The following is an 8,310-nucleotide window of genomic DNA, read 5'->3' on the forward strand; positions in this document are numbered from 1 at the left end:
TAAAAGGAAGTCATAATTAACACTATGCCAGTTGAAGATTTATGTATGGATATATGTAATATTCTGCACAACTACCTCTTGACTTACTTTTTTTTTTTTTTTTTTTTTTTTCTGAGACAGGGCCTCGCTCTGTCGCCCAGGCTGGAGTGCAATGGTGCAATTTCAGCTCACTGCAACCTCCACTTCCTGGACTCAAGCCATTCTCGTGCCTCAGCCACCCGAGTAGCTGGGATTAGCTGTGTGTGCCACCACACCCAGCTAATTTTTGTATTTTTAGTAGAAGCGAGTTTTTACCATGTTGGCCAGGCTGGTCTTGAACTCCTGACCTCATGTGATCTGCCCACCTCAGCCTCCCAAAGTACTGGGATTACAGGCATGAGCCACCGTGCCCAGCCATTGCTTACAAATTTTTTAAACTGAGATTAACATAAAATCATAGCAAATTATAAGTACTCCCCAAGGGATTAAAAAACTAAGCAAAAATAGAGAAAGTCAAGAATTAGTCACCCATAGTTTTCTCAAGAAAACAGAGTTTAAATATATAATAGGAAGGTAGAAAAGTAGGCACAATATCAACAAATAATTCACATGCACACGTATCCCTAAAATGTGCTAAGTATCATTTAGATGTCCAAAAACAAGAAACACCAGTTATCCAGGGGCCATGATTAATTTTCTCCCTTCAAGAGGAACTAGGTCTGCAAAAGGCTTAGAAGTTGGTAGACTCAGGCCCACTCCAGGAAACTCGGCTGGTGTTTCCATTATAAACCGCATTTCAGGAGTTTACAAGTTGAATGTTTTTAAAACATATTGGGCTCATAATGAGCTCACACATTCTTAAAATGTTCTCTTTTTGCTCTCCTTTAAAAAGTATGGCCACTTTTGTGAATAAATCATAAACAAAATTTCAGGTGATTATTTTTGGCTGAGCTCCAAGACACAATGGCTAAATGTTTGAATAAAGTAAAAAGACTAATTATTTTCTTCATTTGGAAAGTAGAGTAGAAGGGCCAGCCTGAGAAACACTCCACAGGACTTCCGTTTTAAAGCATTCTTTTGCAATATTTTCATTCAGTGGTTCAAGATCCTAGGACTGCAGCTAGGAATATGCAATCAAACTTCAAAAACTCCATTTCTACATCTGGAGATTTATGCAATAATCGCTCCAGCATTAGACTTCTCTAAAGTTATTTGTGGTCAAAATTACATGTACCATGAAAGCCAGGAAGACTCTTAGAATGAAGCTAAAAGCCAGGTGGTAAGGCACCTACACTTAGGTGTCGCCACAAACCCAAATTCAAACCAACCTCATAGTTTTATAAGCCTTTTCCCTGTGCCAACTCCCAGCTTAAAAATAGTCCAGGGCAAAGCTCAGCAAGGAACTGAGTTGATGAGTAGGTTAAGGCTTAAAAATCATTTCTTTCAGAACCAGGGGGAAAAGAAGAACCTGGAGGTTCTGCCGAATATGAAAACTATTCTCCACAGCATCTCTAACACCTTTTGGGGTTTATAAAAGAGGAAGGCAGCAGAGATGTCAAAGCCAGGCACGCCTCATTCCCACAAGGAATAGAGCATTGAGTGTAACTCACCAGGCCTCTTACATGGGAATGTTGGATGGTACAGCACTATTGAGTTCCAGAATGATGGTCCTGCGCCGCAGTAGAAAAACACCTTGAAACAAGGTAGCTTTACTGCTAAACTCTCTCACCATGCATGGCTGAGTTCAGCTGCTGAGGAAAAAGGTGTTCTCTCTGAACCTGTGAATTGACAAGATTCCCCCTATTCACAGAACAACCTTCCATCTGCAGGCTCATGTCACACTTAGAAGACATGAAAAGGTGCCCCATCCCAAAAGAAAGAATCACATAAACTTTCTAAATTGCAACTATGCAAAAGACACAAGTAACACTGATTAAAACTGCACAAATTCCAAAATTTAATTGATAATATTCTACGTGTAGGTTAAAGGTTAAAAATACCCTGCAATGCTGCTATATTTATTGACAAGGGCAACTTTTCCATCTGTTTCTAATTTTATCCATGATTGGTCATGAGCCTCAAAAGAAAAATCCACTGCTGACAATAAAGGAAATGAAATTTGCACTTTCCTATAAATACCATCCCCCTTCAAGAAGAAGAACCCATTAATTACCACGTATGGGGAAAGAAGAATTAGTATGCTAATGCATACTAGTGTCCTAAATATTGTTCTTGATCAATAAACACACAACTTCAAACTCAGAACATTAGAAACAGAGATATATTCTGATTTGAATGGTGGTTTAAGTAAAAAAACTTAAGTATCTGATATTTGGTAGATGGATATGGCACCTTTACACAATGAGTAGCCACCAGCCAACTTTCCAAAGATTATGAACTTAGAGAGATGTTCTTTATTCACCAGCTAGCAAATGACTAACTTTTCCAGATAGCTTTAACCACCTAAATCTAAATTATGGAAATAATACAAGAAGAGAGGCTGGAATCGGGGGAAAGGAGCCTTTATGCTCAAATAGTATTTTTATACCCCTTCTCACTGGCTAGTCAGGGACCTGACTCCTTTATCCACCAATATCAGATTTCTCAACCTCATCACTATTGGCATTTTGGCCCAGACGATTCTTTGTTGGGAGCTGTCCTGATTGTAGGATGTTTAATAGCATCCCTGGCTTCTATGCACTAGATGCCAATAGCACAACCCACTAGAGGCTGCCTACCCCTTGTGACAACCAAAAATGTCTCCAGACATTGCCAACTTTACCCCAGGGAGAAAAATCATCTCTGGTTGAGGACTTCTGATGTATACCAAAAGAGGAAGGAAATATTTAGTCAAAAAGAAAAAATAAATAACATTTAAAATAAATCTGAAGGCATAGGGAGTTTCCAGACCCCACAGAGTCCTCCCTTCCCCAATCACTCATGAGCTGTGGAGCCATGAAAGTAATCCACAAGATTGCAACTTACAAAAAAACTATGTTCTGAAAGTTTTGAAATGCTCGTTAGAAACATACCACCAATTTTCTCCATAGAAATGTTTATTATATGTGGTGAATAAGTTCACAGGCTAGCCCCCTAATACATATATTCACTCATATATGCACATAGACAAATACCACATACACACTTATATTTAACTTACAGGGAATATATTATTGTAATATCAGTAATTAAATACCATGAAAAATAAATATTGAATAACAAATTATATACAGTCACACATCACATCATGAGGTTTTGGTCAACAATGGGCCACATATAAAACAGTGGTCCCATAAGATTATAACAGAGCTGAAAAATGTCTATCACTTAAGTGACATCTTGATGATCCTGACCCTGTGCAGGCCTAGGCTAATGTGTGTGTGTCCTAGTTTTTAAAAGAAAGTTTTTAAAGTTTTTTAAAATTTTTTAAATAGACAAAAGCTTATAAGATAAGGATATAAAAAATATTTTTGTACAGTTGTACAATGTATGTTTAAGCTGTTAGCACAGGAGTCAAAGTTTAAAAAGTTTGCAAAGTAAAAAAAAATTACCATATGCTAAGATTAATTTATTATTCAAGAAAGAAAAATTTTTGTATACATTTAGTGTAGTCTAAAGTGTACAGTGTTTATAAAGTCTGCAGCAGTGTACTGTAAAGTCCAGGGCTTTCACATTCACTCACCATTCATGCACTAACTCACCCAGAGCAACTTCCAGTCCTGCAAGCTCCATGGGTAGCAAGTGTTCTATACAGGTGTACCATTTTTTCTTTTACACTGTATTTTTACTATACATTTTCTATGTTATGCAATTGCCTATGGTATTCAGTACAGTAACATGCTGTACAGGTTTGTAGCCTAGGAGCAATAGGGTACACCATACGGCTTCAATGTGCAATAGGCTAAATTAAGGTTTGGGTAAGTACACTCAATGATGTACCCACAACAATGGAATTGTCTAATGCCACATTTCTCAGAAAGCATTCCCAAACATACCCCTGTCATAACTATGCATGACTGTGTTTGCTTATCTCAAAACTTAAGAAAATGTCATTTTTACTAGATTTATCAGACTGACAGAGACTCTGTAGAGAGTCTGAAGAAGTTTTTTGGCATTCTAAGATCTTTGGCAGTTAGGAGCCCTGAATTCTTTAGGGACAGTTTTTAAAGTTTCTAAGGAAGTTTGTGTAATTGCCTTTTTCTCTAAGCGAAAATTTCCCTTAGAGAAAGAAAAATGATACAGAGTGGAGGGGAGCAGCTAGAAAGAGAAAAGTATTAATGAGTATTTGTGTGTAAGCATGAGAAAGATTTACCTGCAAGGCAGTTTAAATTAACTGAGCTTTGATTTAAATATACAAAAGAGAGAGAAATCTCTCTCTCTCTCTCTCTCCCTCCCTCCCTCCCTCTCTCTCTCTTCCTCTCTCTCCCTCCCTCCCTCCTTCCCTCCCTCCTTCTCTCATTCACATACACATACTCACTAGCTCCCCTGAGGGGATGCTGAGGAGTACAATTTGAAAACCACCAATTTAGTTCATGCTTCTCATTTCACAGACGAGAAACCTGAGGTGTAGGGAGGTTAAGTGACTGGCCCATGCCCTTGTTAATGATGGGCTGGAAGAAAGACTCTGGCTGGGACTACTTTGCATTTGTACCCCTGAGCCCTGTGGAAGCAGCTAGGCAGAAAACTAGACTGGAGGACTGGACTTGTGCAGGGAAGAGCTGGGAGATCATGGGGTCAGACAGCTGAAGACACAGGGAGCCCAGGAAGTGTCAGGGACCCAGCTGTCCTCTCCAAACCCCAAGAGTGGGGCCAAGGACTTACTTCCCCAGGGCTACCAAGAGGCAGTCTCCCAGGAGAGCTGCCCTCTGAAAGGGCCCCAAAACATCTTAAGAAACTCAAGAGGGACTTGCAGGGCATCCTTCCATGAGCTGCCCTCTAGAGGAAGTTGACAGAGAACAGAGAAACCTCCCATCCCTAAAAGTGGGCACATGACAACAGAAAATGAAGCTGTTAGACATTGAGCCTGTAGAAACAGTATTCTTGGGGGTATCTCATTTTTTCCTTTTGCTACATGTCTTCATACCCATCGCAGCATGAGTCCTATTTAAGACAGAATGAAATTAGTATCTCTTTCTGCTTGATATTATCTAAAGGGCAAGAGGAGAAATGCTGGTCTTTGATTATAGATACCATTAGGAAACACGTACAAATTCCCAGAGGCAACATTATACGGATGGAAGGTCAGAAAACTCTGAGTGGGAGCTTTAGTCAATTGCAGAAATGCCGAAAAAAATAACCTGGCTCTCGGATTTCCAGACACAACGGTACCATTTAAGGAAAGAAGATGATATATACTGCCTCCCATGTAACTGCCAGCCAGTAGACATTGCCTTGAGCACTGGACAGAACAAGTTTAGATCCACCTCTGAAAAACAAACACTTTCAGCTATTTCATGGTAGCTGCCATGTCCCTTAAGCTTTATTCAAACTAAAGGAAAACTACACAAAGGAAAAAAGTAGAGTTATATATTTTTAAACTCAGACACATGCTAGCTCTTACTCTTTTTTCTGTAGGCACAGGGGTAATAGACATTAACTCTGGAAGAAAAGAAATTAACTGACAAAATTTTGTCTGTATCACAGAAATGGGTAACAGTAACCCTGTTAGCCCTGTGTGCTACAGTGAAAACTAGACAATGCTGGAGGGTGCCGGTCTGTGCTAGACGACAAGACTAAGCAAGACAGAAAGAGTCCCACTGGAAGGCAGGAGGTGATGGGGAAGGAAGAGAAGAGTGAAAAGAATGTCGTGTGATCAGGTGAGGATGCAGTACCACTAAGAACCTATCTAGGTTGCCCTGAGTTGCCTATAGGCTAAATCATCAATGTATTGATTGATGCTCTGGAACCCTATGTGTCTTTTCCCAGAGATTATCATTAATCCTAAAGTTTACCCAACTTTTTTAAACAGAAGCCATGGATATCATGTGGTAAGTAATCGTGGTAAATTAGTTTTCATAAATGATGTAATGCATTTGATGCTGTGAGGTAAAGTGAAGTTTATTTATTCCTCTGAATCTTGAGTGAAATATCATAGACAGAATGAGAGAGATGTCTCTGTAAAGAAACCAGAAGCTGAAAATGTGATCATTTCCAAGCAGGTGAAAGTTGACTGGTAGGACCAGTTTAGGAGTGGAAGGAAAGAAAGATTATTTAACCTAGCCCAGATGCCTTATGGTTAATATTTAAATATTCCAAGTGGTATCCACTACTTTGATTAGAAATTAAAAGAGGCCAGGTGCGGTGGCTCACGCCTGTAATCATCTGAGGTCAGGAGTTCAAGACCAGCCTGGCCAACATAGTGAAACCACATTTCTACTAAAAGTACAAAAAATTAGCCAGGTGTGGTGGTGCATGCTTGTAATCCCAGCTACTCAGGAGGCTGAGACAGGAGAATCGCTTGAACTCAGGAGGCGGAGTTTGCAGTAAGCCAAGATCACGCCACTGCACTTCAGCCTGTGACAGGGCAAGTCTTCGTCTCAAAAAAAAAAAAAGAAAAGAAAGAAATTAAATGATACCCAGTGTTTTAAATGATAAACGTGTTGGTGTGCTTCTATGTGCCAGCCTATGTTTGGTGTTTTACAAGTATTAGATCTATTAGTTAGCATACAGACTAAGCTGCTGAAACAAAACCACCACAAAGTACAGTGGCTTAAACAGGAAAGAAATGTCTTTCTTTTTTGTATAACAGTCTCAAGTTAGGCAGGCAGTCCCAGACAGGTAGGAAGTTCTGCTCTGCAAGAACATTCAGGGTTCCAGATTCCTCCTCGCTTATTGCTCTGCCATCTCCTAGGGTATTGTTCTCCTCCATGTGGTCAGAGCTGACTCACTACCATCCATCTACTTTCCCACCTGCAGGAAGGGAGAAAAGAGGGGAAGGTGGACAGGAAGCTTCTTTTTATAAATTGCAGATAATTTAAACATAATTCTGTTCACATTCTATTGAACAGAGTCTTAATGGCATGATCATGTCTTCCTCCAAGGGAGGCTAGAAATGTAGCCTATAACTGAATAGCCATATGCCTCAGTATAGCTCAAGTCGTAGTGTTATTAAAAGGAGAGAGAAGGGGAATAGATATTGGGAGACAATTTGGAGTCTCCGCCATTTTAACCTCATTGAACTCTTTCCACAATCCTGTATTATAATACTTTAAAAAAAGTTTTAATTTTTTAGATACTTATGGAGGCAATATAATATCTTTATAAATGAACAACACACTTGAAGCTGTTAATAATTCTCCCAAGCGCCACAGCAGGAAGTGGCCAAGGTAGAATTCAAACTCAGATTTGTATGTCTCGATATCCATCTTCCTTCTACCACGCTATGTACAGTGTGCCTAATGAGTCTTACTCCAACAGACAAAGCACATAATATGAAATAAAACTCATGCCATGTGGCTTTTTTCTTAAAGCCAATGTCTCTTCATAAAATAACAACACCAACAGAAATATTTGTGTAAGAAAAAAAGTCAGAAACTCCTTTTTAGAAAATAAAAAGTTGAGGGGAGAGGGAAATTGCAAGGAATTTATTAAAATACCACTACAAAAGATACTTGAAAAAATTGATTTTTCTCCTACCACTATAAAACAATCTATTTTGGTGGTGTTGACCACAAATCGTATTGATAAGAATAGAAGGACTCACGTGGAATGACTTTCTTGTTATTGAATATCCATAATAAGCTGGCATGGAACAATCTAAAACAGGAATGGGTCTGGTTTGGTAAAGTTGGTGTGATGTGTGCACACACGTACAAACACACACCCTTTATGAAACAGCATTACTGAATCCTGCTATGATCTTAAATCCCTACACACCTGAATGTGTCTATGTCATGAGATAAATGCTCGTAGAATAAAAATTTACAATCCCACACATTCATTAAATTTGTGTAAGCACTTTCAAGAATGGAAGGCTCTGCTTGGGGTGGGGTTTTATCCCCTCTTCCTTCCCCTCAAATCAAGAGATATATTTTGTAATCTACAGCCAGCTCTCTGGCAAATCTCCATTCTTTTCAACCTGACAGACTGTTTGTCAGTTAAACTCCCCTTGTCATGTATCCCTACCACTGCCAACTCATGCACGGAGACCTTCACTTTTACTGCTACCACTTGCACCCTATGCAACCTTTGTCATTGATCACTGATCCGATCCAGTGCCCACATGTTCTTCAAGTGCCTACACAAGTAATGAGGTACTTGTGGTGTAAAATTAAACTGTCAACTGTCAGCGATTGATAACCACAGTGAGAGCTGACCTAGAACACCTGCACC

At 39.4% G+C, this 8,310-nt stretch overlaps 1 protein-coding gene across 8 annotated transcripts in view; it reads right to left on the reverse strand.

Annotated features, from left to right (window-relative positions):
• The window catches only part of MECOM (MDS1 and EVI1 complex locus), a 580,330-nt gene that overhangs the window by 516,253 nt on the left and 55,767 nt on the right, over positions 1-8,310 (reverse strand). The gene's annotated exons all lie outside the window — the stretch shown is intronic.

Source organism: Pan troglodytes, chromosome 2, assembly GCF_028858775.2.
Source record: "Pan troglodytes isolate AG18354 chromosome 2, NHGRI_mPanTro3-v2.0_pri, whole genome shotgun sequence".
NCBI classification, from domain to species: Eukaryota; Metazoa; Chordata; class Mammalia; order Primates; family Hominidae; genus Pan; species Pan troglodytes.